Source organism: Sander vitreus, chromosome 6 (assembly GCF_031162955.1).
Source record: "Sander vitreus isolate 19-12246 chromosome 6, sanVit1, whole genome shotgun sequence".
Classification (NCBI taxonomy): Eukaryota; Metazoa; Chordata; class Actinopteri; order Perciformes; family Percidae; genus Sander; species Sander vitreus.
In genome coordinates, this window is record NC_135860.1 from 28099106 (window position 1) to 28126215 (window position 27110).

At 40.5% G+C, this 27110-nt stretch overlaps 1 protein-coding gene and 1 pseudogene across 1 annotated transcript in view; both read left to right on the forward strand.

Annotated features, from left to right (window-relative positions):
• Nucleotides 1–27110, forward strand: part of tsnare1 (T-SNARE Domain Containing 1) — a 196696-nt gene that overhangs the window by 156639 nt on the left and 12947 nt on the right. The window lies entirely within an intron of this gene.
• On the forward strand, nt 16730–19418 carry LOC144519076 (uncharacterized; annotated as a pseudogene).

Here is a 27110-nt window from a genome sequence, read left to right on the forward strand (position 1 = left end):
CGTTTGACCGTGTCTTCATATCAAGCGACCCCATATACTATGTTCCTAGTGGTCAAGTTTAATAAAACTTCACTTAATGTTACTTTCACACTTATTTAGACATTCATGTTTGCTCAGATGATTTTCTGAGGGGGGAGCAACTTCAACAGAGTAATAACACATGTTGAACTACACTGTAAACCTGAATGCTGAAATGAATTAATTGGAATAATTACTGTAAACTTAAAATGTATTAAGACGTTCTACTTATTGTTGAGTTGCGGTAAATACTGACTTTATACTTACAATTATTCAGTGAAGTTAAATACTTTCGAGTTGGATATTCTGATATTTGAGTTGGCTTAATTAGTACTTTAATTAATTTTCTCGTTTTACAGTTTTGCTCCCAGTTTTACGAGCATAAATACGTTTTCAGGTCATTTAGATTGTAACAGATGCTTTGTAGCTGTACTTGAATATGGCAACCTTTTGTTTCTCTTATCTTTCTCTCCCACTCATTGCAAATTTACTGTAAGTAGAGCCGATCAACCTGTATTGTTTTTTTGGGGGGGGGGTTGTCTGCCAATGTTGTGATAGTAAAATTGATTTGTTTCATTATCTGACCACAGAAATGTACATTAAAACAATATTGTGAGAGAGAGATTCACACTCACTTCAGAGACGTGCTCTGGAAACCAGCACACAAAGAGAGAGGGGTGAGGAAAAGTGCTGTAGGGTGCGATTTGTGAAGAAAGCTGGGGGGGGGGGAGAATGTTTTCTGATCATGCACAACAAAACTTGCAAGAATTAAATTCCTCTTCCAATACCATGGATATAGTGCCACTCAGCCAGGCATGCCAACACACTTATGAATAATCTCAAAATGAAATAGCACAACGTGGTGTCAACATAAAACAGAGCTTTCAAGCTGGAGAGCAGAGTTCACTTTACGGCAAAAACAAAATAATTTCACAGAGGAAACGCTCGTTCATCGATCGGGAATGTTTCAATCCAAATCCAGTCTTTCCTAAACTTAGTCATTCAGTCGTTTTGGCATCTAAACTTAACTGTCATTGCCTCATGACGCTCACTGTTTCTGGCTAAACTCCACTACCACGGCCCCTGAAAGGACCGTCATCTGGCGGTGCCTGTAGCCGGCTCACAGTCACCTGCTGGTGGCTAAACAGCTGCTGCTGGTAGCCGGGGTCCTGGAGCTCTGTAGCGGCTAAATACAACCAGCAACTGCTGCTCGGATTTTATCCTTCTATGGCACTATCGACTTTTCACATTCCAGCACTTTACTATACTTATATTTTACATATATGTTAAGGCTTGACGAGGGATAGACAAAGCTTGGATCCAAATGCAGATAAGGAGTTTATTGAACAAAAACTTACAAATCAGAGTGTCCAGGGGTTGGCAGGCAGGCAAACCCAAAATAATCCCAAAAGACTTGAAGACCAGGGGCCTGTTGCACAAAAGTAGAATGAAGAAATCCAGGATAACTGAAAAAGCGCAGTTTGACTTAGTGTGGTCCGCTCATCGCGGCTTAATCGGTTGCATGTTTGCCGAGCCAGGATGAGAAGGTGAAGCTATGTCAAGCCAGGTGTAGATAGCTGCGATAAGTGCACGTCCACGGCTTTCTTAAATAGACCACAATCTCGATCACAGATTTACTGATGCAGAAATGGAGAAGACGCATGCGGCATGTCTTTAACCCGCTGAGCAGCAGCTGTTGTTGAGGTGAAACATAATATGCAAAAAGGGAAATACGGCTGTTATCAGACAGAGGAAAAAAAGTTCAGACAAAACAATGCGTAAGGATTTAAAAAGATCTACTTAGGGCCTACTAGTCACTCCACATTTTTACAAAGTTTTAATATGCTTGTTTTGTGTTGGTTTTATTGCTGTATCTGTTTTTATGTGCTAAATGTGCTGGTTTTACTGTAAAGTGTCTTTGAGTAGCCTGTAAAGCACTATATCAATAAAATGTTTTATTATTTAGCCTACTTTGCCTTAAAAGTGAGCAGAGGGAATTCATGTTCCTCAGGCAATTTACCCTAAGGACTAGGCTTAATTTCAAACCCTTAATTCATAATGTGAGAATGTTTTACAACCATAGCCACAAATCTCTATTAAAAAAAAAACTAGAAAAAGTAGTGACTTCAAAACACACTGTAAGCATATCTGTAAAACAATATAGCCTACTATTCATGTTTTTTCTCACTCCCAAGCGCCAAGATGCGTGACGGCACCAAAATAAAAAGATTAAGAAGCTTTGTGGCATTCCAACACATTCTCACTCCCATCTCATAAAACACGGACGTTTGGTCAGGTGCCATTGTCGTCGTTATTGACGCTAAAAGTCTCCTTTAGAGTCCGCTGCACGGTGTGGGAGGATCCCCGCCTCCCCCCGCCTCTCCACGTTGCATATTCACGGGGAGAGCAGCGGAGGAAAAGCCCCTTTCCTCCACATTGTCCCACTTCATCTCCGGTGCATGTGCAACCATTTCTTACCATCCAAACAACTGCAATAGTAGGATTTAAATCAAACTAACCACAATAGTGACAAGTAATGCATGTTAATAAAAATAAAGCAGAACACATTCAGAAGACAACGGAATAACTGTTAAATACGTTTATTTCGGATCAGAGCAGCAGCTGATTTAACACATCAGACTCCAGGATTAATCTTAGCCTGGCTGTTAGCCTGCTCTGGAGCAGGCTAACTGCAAAGAATAAATCTCCATGGTTACTTGGCTGGGTTTAATTCAACCTGCTTTTGTGCAACCAAATCAAAGCTAAATTCATCCAGGATAACTTCAATATCCCGCCTTAAGCCCTTATCCTGGTTTTGTGCAACAGGCCCCAGGAAGCAAAAACCCCAACCACAGGAGACTAGTAGCCATGACAACACAACGAACAATGATCCCACACCAGACAAAGACAACACAGAGACTAAATAAACCAGGGAACGAGGACTAACAAGGGACAGGTGACACTAGGCTGGGCAAACAGGTGAAACACATTAGGGCAATCACAAAGGAGGGAAAACTAAAGACAGGAAGTAAACTAGACAAGACAAGGGAGACAAGACAGACTTCAAAATGAAACAGAACATAACAGAAACTCACAATCATGACAGTATATAATTAATATATGGTCTAGGCTATTGGTGAAGTAGCATTGATCACTTTGAGGGTGGGATACATTTGTGCCCACCGGGGATAAAAATAGTTCAGCAGAGGCAGGGATATGTAGACCAGAAAGGGTGGAATCCCACGCATCCCCACTGAAAATTGCACCCTGACTATCCAGATGTGGAGCTGGTGGAGACACAGACCAGGTAGAATTGCAGCTGTGACGGAGGCAGAACACGAGACATTGGCAGCAATGCCACCAGCAGGTTGAAATTTTTGTATCCAGAATGAAATGTCTTTCGATGCATTGCCATTTAAATTTGACACTGTCCACACTCGAAAAAACGACTCCATAAGTTGTTTTTACAGTCAGCAATTCCGACCCATATTTAGTAATAATTAGGAACAAATCAGGAAGTATAGAGCGCCAAACTAAGATGGGTCAAACAAACAGGACTTTCACCCAGGAGACCGGGGTTCATGAAAAGTAAATAAAGTTTTTGTTAACTTTATGAAACAAATGGATGTACGTCACCTTCTGCTTCTTATAAGAAATTTTAAAACCAAACCACCATATTTGTTATGTTGCCTTAACCTAACCAAACTGCAACCTTTTCACAACGTTTGGAGGACTTGTTGTTGTTAATAATGGTTCATACATTCATGTTCCCCTCAGTATGACCTGTAATGACTTTGGTGATCCCCAGACTTTATTGTCCAAAAGTTTGATTTAAGATCAAATAACTGCAAACCTGGCATAATTCCCATAAGCATCAGCTGTACTTTGACTTCAGTGCTAATTAACAAAGCATGCTAATATGCTAAACTACGATCATCATTGTCATGCTAGCGTTGTCACTTTGAGCATGTTAGCATGTGGATGTTAGCATTTAGCTCAAAGCACCATTGTGCCTAACACAGCTGCTAGCCTGACTGTAGACTCGTGCTCTTGCAATTTAGACTGACTGTAGTATTGAAGTTGCACAGATGATTGACATGACTGTTGTCTTAGTTATGTTTCTGAAATGTAAGGGGAGCCGCTAAATGGCTACATATCTTTTGGCAGTTAAGACTTTTTTTCTTGATGTGTTTTAACCTGTTATAATTTAGCATTACATTCAACTAGTGTAACAACATCAGATATAAAGGTTTATAATATTAATATCTGTGTTGTAGATTACTTTCTGCCATGAATGTATAAAATGTAGAATGTACATATTTCCAGCAGAAATGTCCCTCCTCTTTAATTTACTCGGAACTCACATTAGTAGCTCTTCATGTTTACGGAAATAGACCAAAATCTTCTGTGAGTGTGTGTGTGTGTGTGTGTGTGTGTTCCACAACTATCCCACTGGAGGGACATCATTGTATAGCCCACCATTTGAGTTTAGCAGAAAGGACTGGGTTTATTGCCACAGCAGAGCAGTCATAAGCCTGGCAAAGTCAACAAGTTTATTTTTCCTAAAGATCCAAATGAACACAATTGGCTTCAGCTCCATCAACCACGTTGGTGTCTGCAGAAATAAATGAAGACATTTTACTGCAATAACTCCCCACCCATTTTGTCATTATGTTTGTGATTTTCACACCAGGAATACAAATGTAAACCAACTTGCCCTATTCTATAAAACCTACATGTACATTGGCACATATCACTATTTTAATGTATGAATTATTTTAAAGCCCCCTAAAATCATTTTCCAAACAGTTGCAAGCATAACAGTGACAAACAGACTGTCAATTTTCTTTACCACCCGCAGTAGCAACATAAAATGACACAGATGGAGAGGAAAAAACAGGAAGAGTCACATAAGCCACACAGTAAACAGAGACCGATGACGTGTTGCTTTATTTTTTATTTAATAATGCCACACTTTGTTTCTCTGTCCCTCCTCTAATGACACATTTCTCGTCCCATGAATCAAACCAATGCCATTTTCCATTCGTCCACCACATACCCTCAGAATTTCCCTCCTTCAATTATCCCATCCACACACCTGTCCCCGCTTTCCTAGTCAGCTCTGCCTGCCTTCCCCGCCCCCCTCCTCAACTGCATCTCATACACTCATCAGCCATACTCATGGCCGTACACCCAGGGTGTGGAGAGAAACGAGAAAAAGGCATCCAGGTGGTCTAGTTGTTACGGAGTAGGCTGCAGAAATTATAGTCTCCTGTTATCTAAAAGATTTCCAGTGTAATGGCTCAATATTTAAATTATTTCGACAATGTGGATAAGGTTGTTATAGTTCGATGACCATATGTAGGCTATTCATTTGAGCCAGAGTAGGCTACAACGTTGCGGATGACGAGAAAGGGAGAGAGAGCGAGTGGCAGCGGCCAGAGGAGGGTCTGCTTCAGCCTTCTCTGCCCGCTGCCTCTTGCTCTCAAGCAGCAGCTGAAGGGCTGCAAGGCTCAGGATATTGGTAGTGCTCCCGAGGGTGCTGTGTTGTGGCTTATGACGGTCGACTGTGTCGGTCATCATCAGACAAACATGCAACTCCACCTCCTCGTCTGTCCAGCTTTTGTTGTTCGCTTCGCCATGTTTTGGTTTTGCGCTACTAAAGAGAGAAGTAGAAGGAAGGTTCTACGTAGGCGCTAAGGCATGGATACCTGACCCGAGGCCGACGGGTCCCAACGGTACCCGACGGGCCTGGCCGGGTTCGGACAGATATTTAGAAATGATGGTCGGGTTCGGGCCGGGCTCGGTCACATCAGCGTGATAAGACATTTGTTGTAAAATGGTGCTGCGGCTCCTTTAAGAGAGCTCATGTGTCTGTGTCTATGTGGAAGCTGGTCATAAGAGAGAAAGAGGAGCAGACGTGTAAATGCGACCGGAGCAGAGTTATTCATGTTATAACGGCGGCCCTGGAGGTACCGAGTCTCCCCTGGTTTTCTGATCACGGTCGGAAACGAAGCAAGCAGTGACGGTTAACACATTGAACATTTTAACAGCTTATTAACGTGAGCTTGTTGCTCCGTGTGCGCTGATGCGCTCATCTGTTGACATTTCCGAATGCCTTCCTACAGTTGCTTAATTAAAGCTTTCCACACAAACAAACATACATGTGTCATTAGTATGAGAAAAAAATGAGATTTTAACGGTTTTATTCGGGTCGGGCTCGGACATAAATCTCTTGATGCCTGTCGGGCTTGGGCATCAAGAGATTAAAAGTAAAAGTACTTCTCAATCTTTTTGCATATTAAGTTGGTTAGTTGGTTAGTTTGCACCTTGGTCAGTGAGTGCACTGTGTCTAGCGACCCATGATTTGATAAGGGGTGGTTCAGTTATTTTGATGCTGAGCTTCAACAGTATCCATACTGTCCACTACCACAAACAAGGCCTGGCTTTTAAAAAAAAGTTCTAGCCTAATCAGCATAAAACGGAAATATGTTGTTAGAATCAGAATGCAGTTGGTTTTATTCATGGATGTATTTTAAGACTGTTTGTTTTATTTCCTTTAACCATGGGAGCGTAAGCAAATAAAGTGTGTGAAGCAGCGGGAATGGGGAGGTGGATGTGAAGAGGTCCAGCCAAATAAATAAGATATAAATGTGTCTGGCGGAGAAGTAAACGACACTGTGGAGAGAAATAGAAAATTTTCAATTTCACTTTTACCGGAGGCTGTATTACCAAGGGTCAGCGGCGCTGCGCCCGGGCTCTGGAGCACCGGAGCCAGCTTAGAAGCCAATGAAGATCGGTGATGCCCCATATCTATGGCAACCAAACTTCACTGGTGAGACAAATGTGTGACAGTCAGGAAGACGTTTTGGCAGGGAGAAAAACTGATCAGAAAATGTAACGAAAATGTAACAGAACGTTGTAGAAATGTAGTGGAGTAGAAAGTATAGATAATTGCTGTAAAATGTAACAAAGTAAAAGTCAAAAGTATGCACTATTGATTCTACTTAAGTAAAGTACAGATACGTGAAAAATGTACTTAAGTACAGTAACAAAGTATTTGTACTTCATTACATTTCACCACTGCGAGGGGGTCCCTGACCTAAATATTTGCATTTTAAGAAGTTTGGAGAGCAAAAATTGGATACCGATATTTGAAACCATGAGTAGGCAGTGGCACACATGATCCGTCAAGAAGAAGACATGAGAATCAGGTTACATGTTGCACTTAATGATCCACACTACAATCTGCAAATACCAATGTTGTATTACTGGAGATAGGTCTTTGTCTTGAGACCTGTCTCATAACCACTTGTTGAAGGTCTCCTCTCGGAATCGGCTGCATTTTTACTCTGTCTTGTCTCGGTCTCTGGATATTATTTCAAGACCACAACTGCCTTTTTTTAATTATTTTATCAAGGCATTTCTCATACATTTATGGCAATAAAAGAGGTGAATGCAGAAGAATCTTAATTTCTTTTCTGTAGGTGTTTTTTCATGGGAATGTGGATCTTTCAGATCAATTTGAGGAGTGCCTATGGTTAGCATTTTCTACATTTTATCGTGGCATGCAGTGCTGGACTCGCACTGGTCTAGTCTTGGTCTTGACTCGGTCTCAATCCCTCCAAGTCTTGGTCTTCACTTGGTCTCGATTCACTCTGGTCTTGGTGATGACTTGGTCTCGGTTTATGTGGTCTTGACTAAAACACTGGCAAATACAGAAGAGGCTAAAATGATCACAAATATCTGAAAATGAAGGTTGACCATGTTTAATTAAAGTGTTCAAGTAAAGTAAAAATTCATTCTACTGACCTCTCTTACCCTCTCCTCTCCCTTTCTCTGGGACCAATACTCTCTTTTAGCTCTGTTTTTGGTCTCTATCAACTCCTAAGAAAAACATCTGTCCCTTTAGCTGTTAAATGCTTCACAACTTTCAACAGCTAGTCGCTAACTTTGTCTGTCAGCTTTTTGGTCCTGAGCTGAGGTGTACAGAGGCTTATCAAAGCTTTTTTAATGAAAACAGCCGCCTGTTGAGGCTGGAAACGGGACTGATGAGAGAGCTGAGAGTGAATTAAAACAGTTGGGTGATAATTCTCTCTAGGTTCTTCACTACGAGTGACCCCTATTACATTACACCTTGCTGTGTTGGAAACCGTTCCCTCATTCATTCATTCACTCACTCACTCACTATTGAAAAAGAAATTTAGGGTACATCGTATGGACTATATAGTGAATGAAATTAACAGTGGAGAATTCGAACACGTCGCCAAAATGGCGAACACAATATATAGTACACTAATTCCGTGATAGGGAACAGTTTCGAACACAGCTATTGTCATTTGTTAATATAGAAATATTTACAAATGCAGCATTAAGCTTTTCTCAAGTTATCTTTGTTTTTCATGTTTTTGCTTACCTCTTTTAATGAAAAAAACTAAAGTTTGTAATAGATGTTTAGACTATTCAAATCACTGTGATTTGATACTGACAAAAGAGTATCAAGAAGGTAGATTTTTCTAAATTTCAGTCAGCAGATCTGCTAAGCGTCTTCAGGCATATTCTTCATAGTCTTATTGGCTGCTAGTTAAAATGATTGACCTGATCTCTGTCCTAGTCATTATTAAGAGAATGGATGTCACCATGGAATCCATAACCCAGGCCGAGAATCTGCTACAATGAGAGACCGACTACTTTATAGCTCAATGAGCACTCTTAACAATTTTCTTTAGGCTGTCTGTCTATATGAATGTCACATTTTTAATATGCTACTTCAAAACCAACACGAGTTTGACCACTGTGCTTCAAAAGTTGGAGAATAAAAACAGAATTCAAGATAATCAGTGAGAAACAAATATGCAACGTAGGTAAACTCACACACAGTACAAGATTTAGGATGGATCACACACAGACAAAAACTTGGAGAAAAGGTATGATTTTAAAACTTTGTTGAAAAAAAATATCAAATCTAACTGGAAATTTAATGGAAGTGACCAATCACAAACTGAAGGACACACAGTACATCCACAGGTTGTGTCAAGGAACAATTTCAAAACAAATGGCAGGATTTTGAAATTGACCAAAACCATGTCACACACATAACAGGATCCCTCTTTTAGACTCAACCAATACAAGATTATGTCAACATATCATAAACAGGCAGGGTAGAATGTTGATGAATATGAAGAACACAAATACCTTTTTAATAATCCGGTAGTGTGTACTATAATGTTAAAGAAAAAACATTTTCTCTTAAGCTTTTTTAAACGTAATATATCAAAGTGAAACATACAAAGCCAAGATGTCTTATTATTAACAAAACTCAAAGGAGTTTGCTGAAGAATTGCCTATCATAAGTCACATAAGAACATGAAGTAATAACAGGATGCAAACATATAAAGCACAGAGATGCAACACAAATTAGTAGCCAAAGAATACTGTCATGCTGTAGAAGACATAACATGAACAAAAAAACACCATATCAACACATTTCTAATGATTTTCAGTTTCAATCTGATAACACATGTCAACATGATTGTCTCGTGCATTAGGATTTTTCTAAAATGTGTATCAGGCTGATGTATAGACTAATACAAGAGTACTCTGGATTGACTACAATTAATTTCCAGAATGAGCGATTTGTGTTGCCACTGTCAAACGCCGTTCTCTTTGGAAAACAACAACAAACTTCGAGCTAGCAAGCTACACGCTGGAATTGGCAAGTTTTGAAGAAAAGTTGGATGGTGCAACAAGACAGGCCTGCTTAGTTCTTTTGGGGAATGATTGTAAAGATTTACTAACAATATGTTTATGGCATTTAGTCTCTAACTGGGAGGTTTTGGGAGCGATTGGTGGGATTGCTGTGGACAAAGTACACACGGAGATACACTGGTTAGAGCTAATGAGGTTTAACAATGTATCAGCTAATTTAAATAGCTCACGTTACTGTATTGTGTCAACAGTTAACTTCATTTAATATTGCATGTGGTGTTTTCTTTTGCGGGGCACAAATGTTCCACCAAAACAAATTACTTCCCGACACTATTTTACAGAGCCATTGTATTTGCGATCTGAGCTAAGCACTGTCCAAGACAACTGTGATTGGTTTACAGAAATGCAAACAATACCGAGCATTTTTCTCCTATCCAGGAGTGTATCGGTGGTGTAGCCAGACCTTGCTCCACAGCACTGTGGAGATAGATCTGGAAATGTGAGAATAAGACCGACAAAACCTGTTTTAGACCCAAAAGCACAAGCTCACAGACAAGACAGTTGAATGAGGAGCAACCTTTAAAGCTTGGACACACCGCCACATTAGTGGATGGCTGCACGCTTCATTTAATATTTTATGTGGCGTTTTCTTTTGCGGGGTGCAAATGTTAACTCAAACCCATTTTAACGCCGTCAATTTTTTTATCGCGAGATTAACGTTCTTTTTGGCCTAGCAAACTTTGTAGTTTTTTTCACATGCTGTTGCAACAACTAGTAACGTTAGAAAAACACCTAACACCGCACCAGATCTAGCTAGACCAGAAACAAAACAACAGATACCCTTGTTTGAGCTTGCGAGCAGGCCAAAGAGTAGTACATACCTGCAAACTAGTCGCTTTTCGGGGAAAATCGCCATTTTGAATGGGAAAATGTCATCCACGTGAATCGTGTAGATCCGAAGAGTTTTTATTGCTAATACGGCACCGGTGCCTTAACGACCGTTATCTCCCGGACCGAATAGCAATGCGGATTTCGGTGCCTTATTTAGGTGCCTTCTTTAATGTCTACACTTCTCTCTGATGCTCCGAAAACAGACGTTAGAGGGAACTGAAACTTCGCCGCACAAGACGCTAGTTAACACTACACTTAGCAGCAGCGAACGCTAACCACTGTTAGCTAGCAGCTGGAATAAACACGGTTAAAATGCTGACAGCTAAACGCTGTAAAGTGTGACTGTATTTCACTGTAGAGGATTCGAACACCAGACTGTAGCTGCCGTTGTCTGAAAAACACAGACTCAGTCTCGTCTCGCCAGCCTCGTGGTGCATTCAAAGTTATTGTAAAATACCCTTTTCAAATCCAGTGGTTGTTTTCACCATTTTGTGCTCCTTTTTTTTTTTTTTAGATCAACTTTTTATTGTTTTATATTTTTGAACATACAGAACAGACAAATGCAATTGAACAAGGTGCTTGTTTTTGTTTTTTAAATATATATAAATCTTTCGGTTCAGGCACCATTTTAAAAGTATTGTATCATGTTGATAAGAAAATAATGGGACAAAAAGAAATCAAGGGACATTTAGAATAGAGAAAAATGTGCGATTAATTGCGAGTTAACTGGCATTAATGCGATTAATCGCGATTAAATATTTTAATCGTTTGACAGCACTAGTTTAAAGAAATGCAAACAACCCAAGATTTTTTTCTTCTATCCAAAAATGCATTCGTAAAGGAGCCAGACCGTAGCGCTGTGGAGATAGGTCTGGAAATGCAAGACTAATACAAAAATAATCTCTCTCAATCACCATTTATGACCCACTAGAAGTTTGTAGTGGTGTCTGTATCTGCAGAGACCCTGCCTTCTGCCTGGATTTTCTCTTTTCTTCTTATTTTTCTGTGTGCAAGACATTTATGGGTGTCAGCAAAGAGTCGCTGGGCCCCACATGGGTGTTTAGCCCCCAGCCTATAACAGCATGCAGGGTATGCAGCCTGTTCTTATTCCCAGGTAGCACCAATTTGTCAAACCCCTCAGCATCTGATACTGACGCACAATGCACACTTTGGCGTCTGAATGATGCAAAGCGGCGGTATATGACGACAAACGTCTCTCCTCTTTGCTGTGTGCAGTCGGTCGGTCGGTCGGTCGGTCAGTGTGTGTGTGTGTGTGTGTGTGTGTGTGCGCAGTATGTCTGCTGTTCAGAAAACAAGCAATTTAAAAGCTGTTTGCTTGTGGTCTTGCGGACAGACCCGACAAAGTATTAGTTCAATTAAAAAACTGTTAAATCTGTACCTCAAATAGCGCTGAAAGCGGCGATCATCCAGACGTCATGTTTACTCCCTGGAGAAGGCAGTGAAAATCACTGTGCTTTTTGCTCCTCCAGATGATGTTATTAATCCAGACATGGCGCTGTTTGATTTTCCGATGTATCTTAACAGGACCAAAGCAGCAATAGTGTTTTTTTTGGCCATAAGATTAACTGAAAGATGTGTTGTTGAGCTCTACATCGGCCGGAGTAATGCGAGTAGCGTGAAAAAAACACAAATGATCCCAATATCATCCCACTATGAACGCACACGATTAATGCCGACCTTTCACCAAACGACATTTTAAGCGATTCCACTGTCAGACAAATTTCCAAAATCAGAATGAAAGCCTAAGTCTTTCTAGAGTTGGGGCGCTCCCGTCGTCTCAATTGTTTGGTGTAAGGTGGTCATAAATCTCAGTCCCAGTCAGTCTTTTTCCTGTCTTTATGAACAAAATCAATCATGTTTTATATTATAAGTTTTAAGTCTTGATAGGGAAGTTAAAGAGGTAAAGTTGCAGATTTCCAACCTTTCTGAAGCGAGTCATCCAACGGGAGTTTTCCCGGCAGATAAACACAGACCTACCTGGGATGGTGTCAGACTTTAGTCTTTTCAAAGTCTGCTCAAAGTCCTTTAGTGTATGGTGCGAATATTTGCAGCCAGTGTGAACACGTCAATAGTTATTGACTTGATATGAGGTGCTGCACTTTAATTGACACTGTGGTGTCATGTTGTTTCCACGCAACATGCTCATTTTCAGCCTGATACACTTTTAAGAAGCATTCTAATGCACGAGACAATCAGGTTGGCAGGTGTTATCAGATTGAAACTGAAAATCCTTTAGAAAATGTCTTCATATGGTGTTATTTGTGGCATGACAGTGGCAGGGCTCAAGGGACGGCAGTGTGGGTTTGTCAGTCAGTCGATTGGTTGGTCTGTCCACCATTCCTGTCCGTGAAACTGAACTGAGTGAAATATCTCAACAATTATTGGTTTAATTGCAAGATGCCTCAGATTGCCTCAGATTACCCCTGTGATCCCAATGTTTCTTCTAGTATAACCAGACAATTAAACCAGTGTTAAATTACCCAGTGAAATATCTCAACAGCTACCAAATATACTGGAATATGATTTGACACAGGCAATGTTCCTAGATGATGTATCTAAATAGGGATGTTGATCCCCAGATGTTTTTATCTAGCACCATTGAGTTAAGATCATCATTCATTTGTCCACTACTTTAATGATCAAAATCTAATGATCAAAATCTAATGCCATTCCTTTTAGCCTCAGATTTGTGTTTAATGATAATTAGCAAGCTAACATGTTAAACTAAGATGGTGATGTCATGGCATTCATTAGTTAGTTTATTTAAGGATCGCCATTAGCTGTGCCCTTAAGCACAGGTAGTCTTCTTGGGGTCCAAATTCAGTGTCTTACCTAGATTTGTGGAAGTCCCCCCCTCTCTCTCCTCATTCCTGTCTTCAAGCTATCCTATCCCGTCCAATGGTCCGGCAAAAACGCAGGGCTTTCCATTCATTTTTAATGGGCTGCGGCAGGGGTTACCGCAGTGGACACACACAAAAAAATGCAGCGTGCCAGCGGTGAAAAGTTGAGACGATCTGACAGAAAACAGTAACTGTGAAATATAAAGTCTAATTGTGCTTTGTTGGGGGTTTAAGTAGTGATGGTCAAATGAAGCTTCGTGAACCACTGTCTTTATTTTCTGAGCTCACTAGATGGCGCTCTCTGTTCAACAAAGGGTTGAAAACACACTGAATTGCCATTCCTTTAACCTTTATTTTTTAACAGACAGCGCCATCTAGTGAGCTCAGAAAATAAAGACAGTGGTTCGCCAAGCTTCATTTAGACCATCACTAGGTTTAAGAACCCAACAGGATGTTACACAAATGGGCCGTTTCATTGACACTCCCCCCCACCGTACCACCCTACGGAAAATCGCCGGATCGCTTTTTTTTGTGTGAATGCCCCGTAAATCCCCATTAAAAAAACAAAAAAAAACAAGCTTAAAGACAAAACTTGCTAAATAAGTCCACTGGGTACCAACTACAATCATTACATCTGAGAAAAGTCATAGTTACATTCATTGTCTTTGGTGGGGCCAAAAATAGCTTGGGTGCTGCGCCTAAGCATTACGATGGTAGGGAGAACGGTGAAATTACACCTGCTAAACACCAGCATGTTAGCTGTAGACTCTTGCCTTGTGATTTCACGTGTTAACAGTAAGCTGTCCAGTAGCAGAGCTAACTATATACCAGATGTTTGAACTAGCAAAGGGATAACAATTATTGTAAAAGATGGTCACATTTATTTCAAACACAATTAAATGGCTGTCAGTGGCAACAAGTGTGTTCCTTACAATCTTTTTTTCTACAGACAGCTAGACAAAGTGCATTAAAAAGTGAGTAAAAGAGCGATGGAGAACAGGAGCAAGAGAGGCAGAAAGGAGAATAGCAAGTGTCATACATCAGTTTAATGAGGGTGACGATGACAGAAATAACTGCTGAGCGGCTTCTGCTCTCAAATCAATAGCCTGGCTCTTTATGGCACTCTAAATAATGCAATAACTGCTTCATGACACTTATTCCTTGCCTTATACGAATTATGTTACTGGCACTGCCCTGACGTCTTGTTTACAAAGTAATTTGGGGAGTGAGATTTCTCAATATGCATGTCAGCGCCATGTGCTAAAACTACACTGCACTGTGCTGGGGTTCAATTTCTCTTGAAGCCAAGGCAGATAAACTGAACAGGAATTTTCCACACTAAGGGTTACAATAATCACATTTCACGATAGGTACTTTATGAACGTGCTACTTTATGTCACTTATTGATAGTTACAATGTAGAAATTTCCATCAAGTTCTCCAAACCTGAGTCATCCCAGATTGCCCCCGCCTCACCCCCCAGCTATTATAGACATGGCTGGGGCAAAGGAGACTTATAAAAGCCTATCATTATATATACAGTATACATTAAGGCTAAAATAACCGGCCAGTGGATCAAATGTCAAATGAAAATGTATTCAAAGTCATGAATCATATTAGAACTTAGGTGATGAATTCTGGTAAGGCTGAACTCTAACTTAGGCTACATTTAAATTGCTACGTTTTTGTTTTTAAGTGGAGTTTTGAGCCAAAAGTGAGCTCCATGCACCCAAGTGTTTTTAGCGACAGTAGAAGAACTAATCTCCGTTTAAACTAACACGCCTCATCAACATTCTCGTATACTGGGCATAAACAGGAGGCAGCATGTATACTCCGCCCATTTCTGGTAGTTGCCATGGTAACATTAGCTTAGTCTCAGAGAACGAGACTTCATGACCCAGTCAGGCGGCGAAACATTGGTGTCAGTGGTGCCAAAGGTCTCCGTTTGCGGCCGTTGAGACTGCAAGAGCAGGGGGAATGCAAGGTGTATATGTAACAAAAGATATTCATTTTTAAACCAAAATGTAGCAATGTAAATGTAGCCTTAGAGCATGAGCAGAGGCTTTAAGGCTAGACTGTGTAACTTTTACTGAGAAACGGAAACCACAGCCTCTGCTGCCACAAGTGTACAAGTACATGTTTGATTCTGTTGATATCTCAGAAATCTGAATCACAAAGCGTTTATTGTCATTGCGTGGGAATACAACAAAATTAGTGATGCATTCCAACAAGACAGACAACATTCAGTGGGATAAAAAAATGTGATAAATAAGTACATGAATATAAAAGTTTTAAAAGACCAGCAAGTGCTTAGTGGATTTCAGAACGGCAGTAGTACTTGATTTTTTGTTAATTTAGTGATCTGATGGCTGATATCTGAATGGTAAAGGGTGCCACACTATTCTAACAGGAGGGATTCGAAGGGGAGTCCACACTCTAAGAAATAAATCCGTAAAATAACAGAAAAAGTTCTGGCAGCTTATTACCCAGACTTTTTCCCGCAATTAAAAACACACATTTTGTGTGTATCTTTAGTTACAATACAGAATATTTTCTGTTCTCTCATACAAAGCTGCTCAGTTAGTAAACTTCTGAAAAAGAAATCTGTTCTTCTTTTTTAACCCTTTTGATGCTTGTTTCAATGCTTTTTTCAACTCTTCAAAACTTGTTTTGCCGTTTTTGACTCTCACTAATCCAAGTGTTGGTTTATAATTAATGATAATGGTGTTAATGACTACATTAGTTACAGATTAGTTACAGTTGAAGGTCCCATAATGCAATCCGAAATGTAAATAAACAAATACAACTGTAAATCACGTTCTATGGACAATTTCTGTTAAAATATACAGACATACAATTGTTAATACACAGATATTTCTTAGAGTGCACTTCGACACTGTTAGGATAATTATTCATCAAAGAATGGACAAAATCACTGGAGTTCTCTCAAAGTTTGTTTACTTGCAACAAGTAGAGTCAACCGCAATTTCCACCAGCTGCGGAACGGCTGCGGAACGGCTCCGCTGCGTGTCGGCTTCGTGCTTCGCCGTCCTTCAATACCCACCAGGTCCGGATTTGTTGCGGAACGGCTGTGGCCTTCACGTATGATCGCGCGATATAACAACTTGTAGTTTCTGTAAACAGAACCACAAAACCAACAACAGTTTGTTTCCATCCAGAGGAGTAGAGGGGAAACAACTCTGTGCTGACCTGCTGATCTCCCTTTTTTGTGGAGATTAGTGTGATTCTACCATGGGTAAGTACAATATTTATAATTATATAATCAACTGATAAAATGCTAAATGTTTATTTTGGGTTCCTTTTTGAATGTATTGGGAAAGTAGTAGGCTGTGTAAATAAAGTTAACTATTGTTCTTGTTGTTGGAAATGGAAAATGTATAAAACAAAATTGCTGTGGTTTACATTTTACTTATGAGTGACAATAATGTTTTGGTTTTGTTTCTTATTTAACCCAGTAATACTATTGTAATTCACTAAATTATTCTGTGCATTTCAGTGCCCATTGCTAGGAGGAGAACAATTGCTTTTTTACTTCTGCTTGCAAGACTGCGGAGGAGGGGTAGAAGGAGAAGGAGCCAGTACTGGGTCCATCCACTGAACCAGAACAGGCCTCAACATGGAGATTTTTACCATCTGGTGGCTGAACTGAGTTTGGACAGTCAACGCCACCACCAGTACTTTAGGATGAGTGCAGAGAAAATGGATGAGCTTCTCTCAATCATTGGCCCTGAACTCATCAGACAAAACACCAACTACAGGTCTGCCATAGAACCAAAGCAGAGACTGGCTGTTGGACTGAGGTGAGCTTAACATTACTAACACAATGAACACTGATCACAATAGGTTTGACCTTTTTATTTTCAAAATTAAAGACATACAAAGTTAAAACAGATAGGAAAATTTACAAACAGAATGTAAAAAAAGTTAAGAATAATCTTTAAAACAAATATAGCAATAGAAATATAAAAACCACAGCAAAACAACTATTTACAGCATTAGGTGATAAGATTGAAAGTTTGTGTACGGGGCGCTGCCCTACCCCAACTGTGTATCCTGATCATAGGCCAGAATCTGTGTGAATGGTCCTATTGGGTTTATTGGTGGGGATTGGGTTAATTGCCGGAAAGTGCCTGGCCTAGGTAAAGTTGCAGTGGGGATGTGGAACGTAGGGGGAGAGGGTGTGTATAAAATACACTTGAATGTGCTGCCGGTTCTTGGCTTGAGGCTGTGCAGCTCACAGTGTTTTGCAGCAGGTTCAAAATACCAATTTTGGCCTGCTGCCTCCTGTTGTGGTCCAGTCTATGGAGGAGTGGAACCAGGCTCATGGCAAAGTAGTAGCTTTCGTCAAGCTCAGATTCCGGTTTGGGAAGCGGCTCCTGTAAGATGAACAGAAGCCGTTCTTCCACATCAGATGTCCTTGCTTTGTGGCTTCCCCTTGTGTTGGTCACATTCCGGCCATGAGGCACCCTCTCCCTTGGGCTCCGGGACCTGTGGGGCCTGTCTCTCACCCCAGATGTAGTGGGCCCTGATAGTGATAGTGATGGTGATGGAGATACAGTCTGTGGTCCCTGGCTGTCCTGTGGCACTGATGCTGTCGAAGGACCCGGCTCATCAGATCCACACCCCGACAGTGGCGTCGAAGATCTTTCTTCTGCCAACACACCACTCAAACTTCTTTTGGAACTACAAAAAAAAACACAAATTTTAGACCTTCTAAAACATATGTCATACACACAATAATTATCCATCACTTTAGTTGAAATGTGAATATTGAATTTAAAGATGATATTGTCATCAATACTGTTATATAATCTCATACAGACCTTCTCTGTTGTAGGTGGGGCAAAATAAAGAACATGATGTCTGTGTACTTCCACTCCTTTTGTGATCCTCCTGCTGAACCACTGGCATGCACTTTTTTTCTGTTCTTTACAAAACAGTCCCTCAGTGACCGCCATTTTGCCTTGCAAAGATCAACTGAAAAAAGAAGAGAGACAGATTAAAATAATAATCACACATTTAACTAATGTTATTTTTGTTTATTCACTTCACAGATACTTGGCTTGTGGTGACTCATTGATCAGCCTTGCATTTAACTACCGCCTTGGCCACACAACAGTGATGAACTCTGTGCATATGGTGTGTGCTGCCATTGAAAAGGTCATGATGCAGACATTTTTGCCCCGGCCGACTGCAGACTCATGGAAGGAGGTAGCTCAACGCTTCTGGGATAAATGAAACTTCCCAAATTGCCTGGGAGCACTTGATGGGAAACACACTGTGATTCAAGCACCACCCCTGTCCGGTAGTCAGTACTTTGTGGTAGTCAAGACTTTCTCCATCCTGCTTTTGGCGCTCGTGGATGCTACCGGTTCAGGTGGGCGACTTTGGAAGAACCTCTGATGGTGGGGTGTATGCAGGTTCAGATTTGGGGAGGGAAATGGAGAACAACACTCTAGATGTTCCTCCTAGTACCTCTCTACCTGGTGCTGCTCACCTCGGGGATGTCCCACATGTCATGGTGGGTAACGCAGCATTCCCTCTGAAGCCATACCTAATGAGACCCTTCCCAGGACAGAACCTCATCCACAGGAAGAGGATTTTCAACTACAGACTCTTGAGAGCAAGGATGGTAGTTGAAAATGCCTTTGGCATTTTGGCGTCACGTTGGAGGATTTTTCATCGCAGGATTAACCTGCACCCCAAAAATGTGGACACACTTGTGGTGGCAGCATGCATCCTGCACAATTTCCTCCTTGCACCAAGTGAAAATGTACAGTTGCTGGAAGAGGCAGAGGAACTGGGGAGACACATGGCGCCAGTGAGAAACATGGGGGGAAACAGGGCATCAAGGGAGAGCTTTTCCACTTTCTTCACCTACCCTGAGGGCAGTGTGTCTTGGCAGGACAGAATGGTGTGAAAAGACTTGTCATTACTGTTGACTGAAACCCTGTATATTTGTATTGTGTGTATGTGTTTAGTTTTTTTTTTTTTTCTGGTGTGAAGTATTGTACTGTAATAATAAGTTCTGTGAATTCTAAGTGATTTGTATTGAAAATAAAATGTTTGAAAAATCATTGGTTTGGTCACTTCTTGTCAGCCCCCTCATTTGCAAGTGTGAAAGTAACACCTACGTGGTCAGTACACCAACAGTGAGGCAGTCTCTACAGCACACCCCCCACAATAGACTTAACTTAAACAGTATTGTTGTAACACAGCATTTTTTTTACTTTAACAAATGTCAAACACAATATTAAATAAATTGTTACATTTTTATATATATATATAATATATAAATAGCTTAGTATATGTATAGCTTAACTCAAATGTAACTTACTTCATTACATAACCTAATACCTGTTAATAAAGTTCTTCATGCAAATCAAACAACCCTGCAATGGCTGTTTAATTCAAAGTTTTTAATGGGTTATCAACACGTATAGCTAGAGAATTCCTCATCATTACAAGTACATGAATAAACTATTTGCTTTCTATCTGCATTTCTTGGACAAAATTAGTGACTTACCATCCACACCCATTACTCCTGCTACTATTTTCCACGCCATATCCTTTTTAAGGTTGTCCTTATAAAAAGGATGCGACGGGTCATAAATGATTTAGTGATTTTGTACTTCCAGAATCAGCATCTCCTCATCCATGGTGTCAACAGGGTGAACTGGTATCTGAAAACCTCTGACATGTTGACTTCAGGCCTGTCTCCGCCCATTATCACGTTTTCAAGGTGTAGTGCAGGGAAATGTTATCCGCCGTGAGCACGGTGTATTTTATTTTAGAAAATTAACCAGATGTTTTATTTTGTTTCTGTGCTCGACTTCCTGTACCACACAATCTGCCCTGTGCTGAATTGCTGCGGAGCTCTCCGGCATCCGGCAAAAATAGAAGCTCTGCGTATCTGCTGTGGAGGGCTGCGGATTGCCGGAGCTGGGACGGAGTCGGAACGCAGCCGTTCCGCAGTCAGTGAAAATACACACATGGACTTTAATGGAAACTTATTGACTCCGCCGCCGTTCCGGAGCTGATCCGCAGCCGTTTCGCAGTTGGTGGAAATTGCTGGTCAGTTTACAGCACTTCAACGTAAGTACAGAAAGTGACTGAAGGTTGTTCACAACAGTGTCTTCTGTTCTTAGCATCATTTTTCTAACAGACACAAGACTGGGACAGTAAGCAGTCTTTACCAAGATATCACTCTGCCTCTGTACCAAAACTCCTCAGAAATCTCTTCACCACTCACCCAAAGTGATTTATTATAGTCAATGATTAACCTCTATTAGAAATAAAAGGCACATTGGAGTGGAAAATAGTTTTTAAGCCTGATCACATTTTTATTTATTTATTACTTGGTTCAATAAATATCAACTCATTGGTCTCCTTTTCTAGAAGCAATAAAGGGAAATATTATTAAAGCAACATGTATTAGACGACAGAGTTCATTTGATGTGTGGTCTTAATTTGGAGAAACGCAAGCACCAAAATACCAATGTCCTTGTGTGCTTAACAGTAAACTTACGATATCACAATTAATTAGCTTACAATACATGAATGTTTAACAAGACTAAAGCACCGTTGGTGGCCACAAGAGGTTCTAACATTCATACTACGGCCCATAATACAGAAGTGTTAGAATAACCAACATCTTGACAATTGTGTTATTTACAGTAGGCCTGGCAAACTCGATTCCTTTTAAGGATTCAGGTTATGCTGAGTCACTCACTAAACTGATCCGGGTTGTGCGAGTCTGCTCGTCCTAATTGCAGTTTAACATACTACATTTATACACCAAACCTACAGTAGGCCTAGCTAGGCTATGTGCAGAACATTGTATGTTATTTCAGAAGTGAAAGAATGGCTTTTTTTGTGGATTTGCTTTACCCTGAGCTGGAGGAGAGACTTCACTCGCTCGTCTGAATCAGATCCACTCATGACAACGTAGCCGGCTGATTCACGGGATTGACTGACTCCCACGAGAACTCACGAGTCACCACAGGTCTCTTGTGTTCAAGAATTCAAAATTTTCCAAAATGAACATGTATAGTATCACTGACATGCCATTTGATGGTATATCTGACTAAACTTATCCTGAAGTAACAGTAATTAATAACATTAGTAGCTAAGACTTGTAGTGACTATGCCATAAAACTGTGCAAAGACACCCTAGGGTTCCCCTGTTGGATCTCTGGACAGACCTTTTCAGGTGTCTGGTGCGCTCCACTTCATAGCTCTTCTTACGCTACAACAGAATGAGACAAAAACACTTTGATCAGAAGTTCAGTCTTCACTGCGCTGTCGGCCTTTAAATGCAAGTCTATCTGTGTATTACTCTATTTCCCTTGTGACCCTAAAAAGAAATCAGCGAGTATGGGGAGTGGATGGATGGATGGATGGATGGATGGATGGATGGATAGGTGGAACACAAAAGAATGTGTGACGATTTAGTGCCTTTAAAAAACTCTGTTTGCATTGCTTTATCATTTTGTTCCCCAGTAGAGGTGGATTATAGTGTGACTATGATGTGACACATCGCTGACCCACCAAGGGAATAAACTGTTCACTTCTGATGTACCATAACAGCCAATTGTCACTCTTGAGCAACTATCATACAAGTGGGAGTCAGTGCTCAAATTACTATTGTAATTCACACTGTGGTTCAGTAACACAATGTGGACAGCGGTATACAAGATAGTTTTTTCCCAAAGGATATTGAAGGATTTGTGTTTGTCCTGAAGGTGCAGTGTGTGTGTGTGTGTGTGTGTGTGTGTGTGTGTGTGTGTGTGCGTGCGTGCGTGTTAATCAAACTGGCAGAACTTGAGCAGAACTTGTGTATCTTTTCGCTGTTTTCCTACAGAATTTTAAACACGGATGTAAGCCACATTTCAGGCACCTTTTTCCTACTGATAAATATTAAAGAATTAATGCAGTGGATACATGTTATATTTAGACTCCAAAGCTGCTTTAGTAACTATGAAACACAGCACACACACTCGCACTAAAAGAGGCTTATTCAAATGATGTAAAAAGCTAAGTTGACAACACAGAGCGGGAATTCAGGAGCGCTGCCACGTTGCGATGATAAAAAAAAAATATAAATAAAAATAAATAAATAAAAAAAAAGAAAAGTTATTTAGGCAGCAGAAAGGTAAGTGTCAGTTATGTAAAAACATCATCATACCTCGCTTTGTCTTTACCTTTTAAACAAGCATGATATGCTTGAGGACATGATTTTGATGGATGCTTAACAAACTGGCAGTGGACAAGTATTTGTATAAATTAAACAAATATGAGGGATTTCGCCGTGCATGCTGCAGACTGAATCTGAATCTCCGTCCCTCTGAAACAGAAATCTGAGCCAGTGAAGGGGAACTTGTGAGCTGCTGCCACAGTTAGTGGAGTTCTTTGGGCCTAGTATCGTTAATCCATGTCTATGAACAAGTGTGACAATAAGCTCTCTGTCTGAACAGCAATCCTCTTAGGCGAAGCTTTGTGGGTAAACTCGCCTCATGCAAATTCTAAACCCCATTAGCTTTGAGGGACTAGTCAGCTGCATTGAGATTAATGGCCAAGTGACTACTTGATTTAATAGGGTTATTTCACATCTTCCGGGGGGAAAATAAACAACAAAGTTAATGCAAGACATTTGTCACTGACGTCCTCAATCTCTCTTCCCTAAATGGGAGAAGTTTCTTGTTTGTATAGATGTGTTACATACTCCTGGCATTGTTGAAATAGCTGGGAAGTTTAGTGGATGTTAATTGTCTGGAAGTAAGAAATCATTATTTTAAATAACTTTCAGGTGTTTGGATTGTAAAACCCAAGGTGAAAGTGTTTGTGCATTGTGGTTAATTACAGTATGGGAATATCTAAAACTGTATTGGAGATAAATGTAGCCAGGAGAGAGTGCAATGAAGTTTTTCATTACAGGGTAAAAAATGAAAATCCTTATTTATCTTTTTCCATGCCGTCAGCTTACTCAAACTTTGCTGCAGAGGATTACTGGCTGGGTGGCTAAGGCTCTGTCACCGCAAAGTGGGAGACAACACACTGTGACAACGGTGATCTGAGAGCGCTGCCGACTCCTCCAACTCACAGCTGTGGAGGAATGATTAGCCAAAAGTTGAGCAGGAGCGTTTAAATACTTCTTCATGACCTTTAATCCCCAATCAAATCAAAATGCCACCCTTCCCTCCTCTGCAAAACACAAGCAAACACTCCACTGCCTGTGTGTCTGCTCAGCTTCCAGCATGCACGGCTGACAGCTTTCCAGAAAATCTGAGATTACCTAAATCAGACTGATCACCTAAACAGGGGAAACGTGTGTCATCCTCCAGTGGACATTGTATACATGTTCCACCAAAACAAGTTCCTTCCCGAGGCTATTTTGCAGAGGCACCGTTGCTCTGTCCGCCCAATTGATTGGTTTAAAGAAATGCCAATAAACCAGAGCACATTTTTCTCCCATCCAGGAATGTTGTGTCGACTAGCCAGACCTTCCTCTGCAGAGCTGTGGAGGAAGGTCTGGCAATGCAAGAATACTAGATGTGTAGTAAAAGATATGATCAAGGAAAAGGATAAGGTTTTGACATAGTAGTCAGGGTCTGAGGAACGGAAGCCAGTGGGGGTTGCTAATACATTGCCAACAACCTTTTTTTTTTATCACAAATAATGCATTTAGTATTATTTTTGTATTTATCTTTACCCCCAATGTAGTTATTTTACAAACCCCTACAAAGTTCAGATCAACTTGAAGCTTGGTAACAATACAATGAGGCATGCTAGCTATAGCCAACATGCTCATGATGACATTGTGAACATGTTGATGTTTAGCAGGTAATGTACCACAGTCACCATCTTAGTTTAGAATGTTAGCACCCTAACGTTTGCTAATTAGCACTAACCATAAAGTCCAGCTGAGGCCATGATTTAGATGATTAGAAGTTGGTCATAAACCAGTAGTGGACAAAAAAAACTACTTTTGACCTGATGATGACAAGATGAAAAGTGAGAGGTCCTAATTAATAATTAATAATATTCAATAATGGTAATTAATACCTAAATATAAAACAACAATTAATAAGTCCCAATAGGCTACACAATTATGCATCATATACACAGGAATTGGTACAAAAAGTGAGAGTGACTCAAATTCAGCTATCAGAAACAATTAGTTTAGTTTTATATTAAACAGAATTTTGACATACACTCTCTCTCTCTCATGTACTTATAACACTAAGATAGCCTGCCAGAACTTCATGAATTTGGTCCGAAAGTCCAAACCATCCAAAAAACATTTTCACACTAGAAGCGAACCAGACCATGGTTCAGCTTGATCCAGACCTAGACATTTTTTGTCTGTTTGGTCCGGACCATGGTCAAGAGAAGGTTTCACAGCTGTAATTTTGGTTTGGATCAAACTGAAAAGTCCGAAAATCCGGACCAAACGAGGTAGGTGTGAATAATTAAAAAACTTGGTGAATTCTGACCTGACATGAACAATGCCCTGCCCTGAGTTCCCAAGAATGAAAAAATGAAAGCATGGTGTTCCACTATTGTTTGAATATTTTCTCGCTGTATTTGCTATTTGTTTCAGTCGAGTTTCAGTTTGTTTATGAACAAAAGGAAAAGTACAAATATTAAGGGCCGGCTTAGTTAAAAGACTGTTTTTTTAACCACCACGCTCCTTTTCTTCAGACATCAAAGCCGTTCACAGATGGATCATTATGGAACACAACGAATCACTAAGACAAAATAATACAAAATGAGATTAGCAATTATCAATAGAGAAACCCGTGAACGGCAAACAGAGACGTGGGGGTCTATGAAGGGGCATGTGGGTGTTGGGTGGTGAAAATAGGAGACATGTTTCCAAATCTTTTCTTTGATTATATTGGTTTTAACGTTGAGTGCTTGTTTGTCTTTTTGAGTTCTTTCTTGGTTACGGCAATGGTATCTTTGGAGCTGACGGCCATCACAAATCTTACACTTAATAGTAATATTCGTTACTCATAGTTCAAAGATTTACGAAGAAGCCCAGCTTTAAGTGATTAAGTGATCAAAAGACGTCAAAAAGAAGTTTTTAAATGATTTACATCAACACATGGAAAATACATTCCTAACAGAAAATAATTCATTGATTCATTAATAAACATTTTACTTAAGGACAGTCATTATTGCGAAATATTAAGTGCATTTATATAGCGCTTTTTCTAGTCTTAACTAATACTCAAAGCATTTTACACACTATAGGCACCATTCACACACCCATATTCACACAAACATTTATACACAGGTGGCCGAGGCTGCCATACAAGGTACATTCACACACCTATGGTGCAGCAACGGGGGCAATTTAGGGTTCAGTGTCTTGCCCAAGGACACTTCGACATGTAGACTGGGATTGAAACACCAACCTTTCGATTGGTAGACGACCATTCTACCACCTGAGCCGCATGAAGCACATGACGCGGAGGGGTCTTGAATCAGCCTGAAGGCCGGTGGACTTTGCCCAGTCCTGGATCTAAGGGGACGTAACACATTTTTAAAAGTGTCGCCGTTCCACATGTTAAGCACAGCAGAAGTTCTTTGTGCTGCTGCCAGAAAGGAATGGTTCACATCTGTCGATTTTAAGGATGCTTATTTACATGTTCCCATTGTGCCTCACCACAGGCAGTTTCTTCGTTTCGTTTTGCCTTCCAAGGCCATCATTATCAGTTCAGGGTTCTCCCATTTGGAGTCTCCCTCTTTCCACGGATATTCACTAGGTGCGTTGCGACGGGTGATTTATGCACCATTGTGTGTGTGTATGTGTATGTGTAGGGGCTCAGTCCCGACATGAGAATTATAAATACTACAGTTTTAGCCCCGGGGCTCATTTCATACCGAGTATGTAATAAAAGGATTTTCCTAATTCATTTTGTTTCAGGCAGTCTTTTGCGATGTGTCCATTGTGCATGTTCATATCGCGATGACGTTAAAAATACTTTAGGCCAGAACTACTACAGACAAACATTTAATATCTATATTCACATTATTGACACCACCGCTGACTATCCCTCTAACATTTTGACCACAAATAAGCATATTGACTATACATGTTCCAGCCATATACCAGGTTTTGACCTAGTCTTGTTTCTTGTGAATCAATAAATCCATTTCTAAAAACAAAACAATCTTACATAGAAAAAACTCTCAGGTTGGTAATGCAATAACACCTTTACAAACCAATCACAACATGACTGTAACTGGGATGGTTTACAATTAAGACTACTCTACAGCCATGCTGCTAGTAGTGATGGTATGTTCTGTGCTGAGGCTTTGAAGCGTGTGTCGAGAAATCCCCAAAGTTTTCGGTGAAGCGCGTATCCAGGCTTGTATAGTTTTAGACAAATTACGTCGTTGATGACACCCGAAGCCTCGCTGTCCGTCCGTACCATGTGACTGGTTTATGAAGTGGTTGGAATCGGTTCCAATCTACACGGTTGTAGTATACATCCATGATCTACACACGCACATTCACCGCCCTCTGCCCAGTTAAACTATTGTCACTTTCCAGTTTTAAAATACTAATATTGCCCCTCCTGCTATTATTATATTATGACCA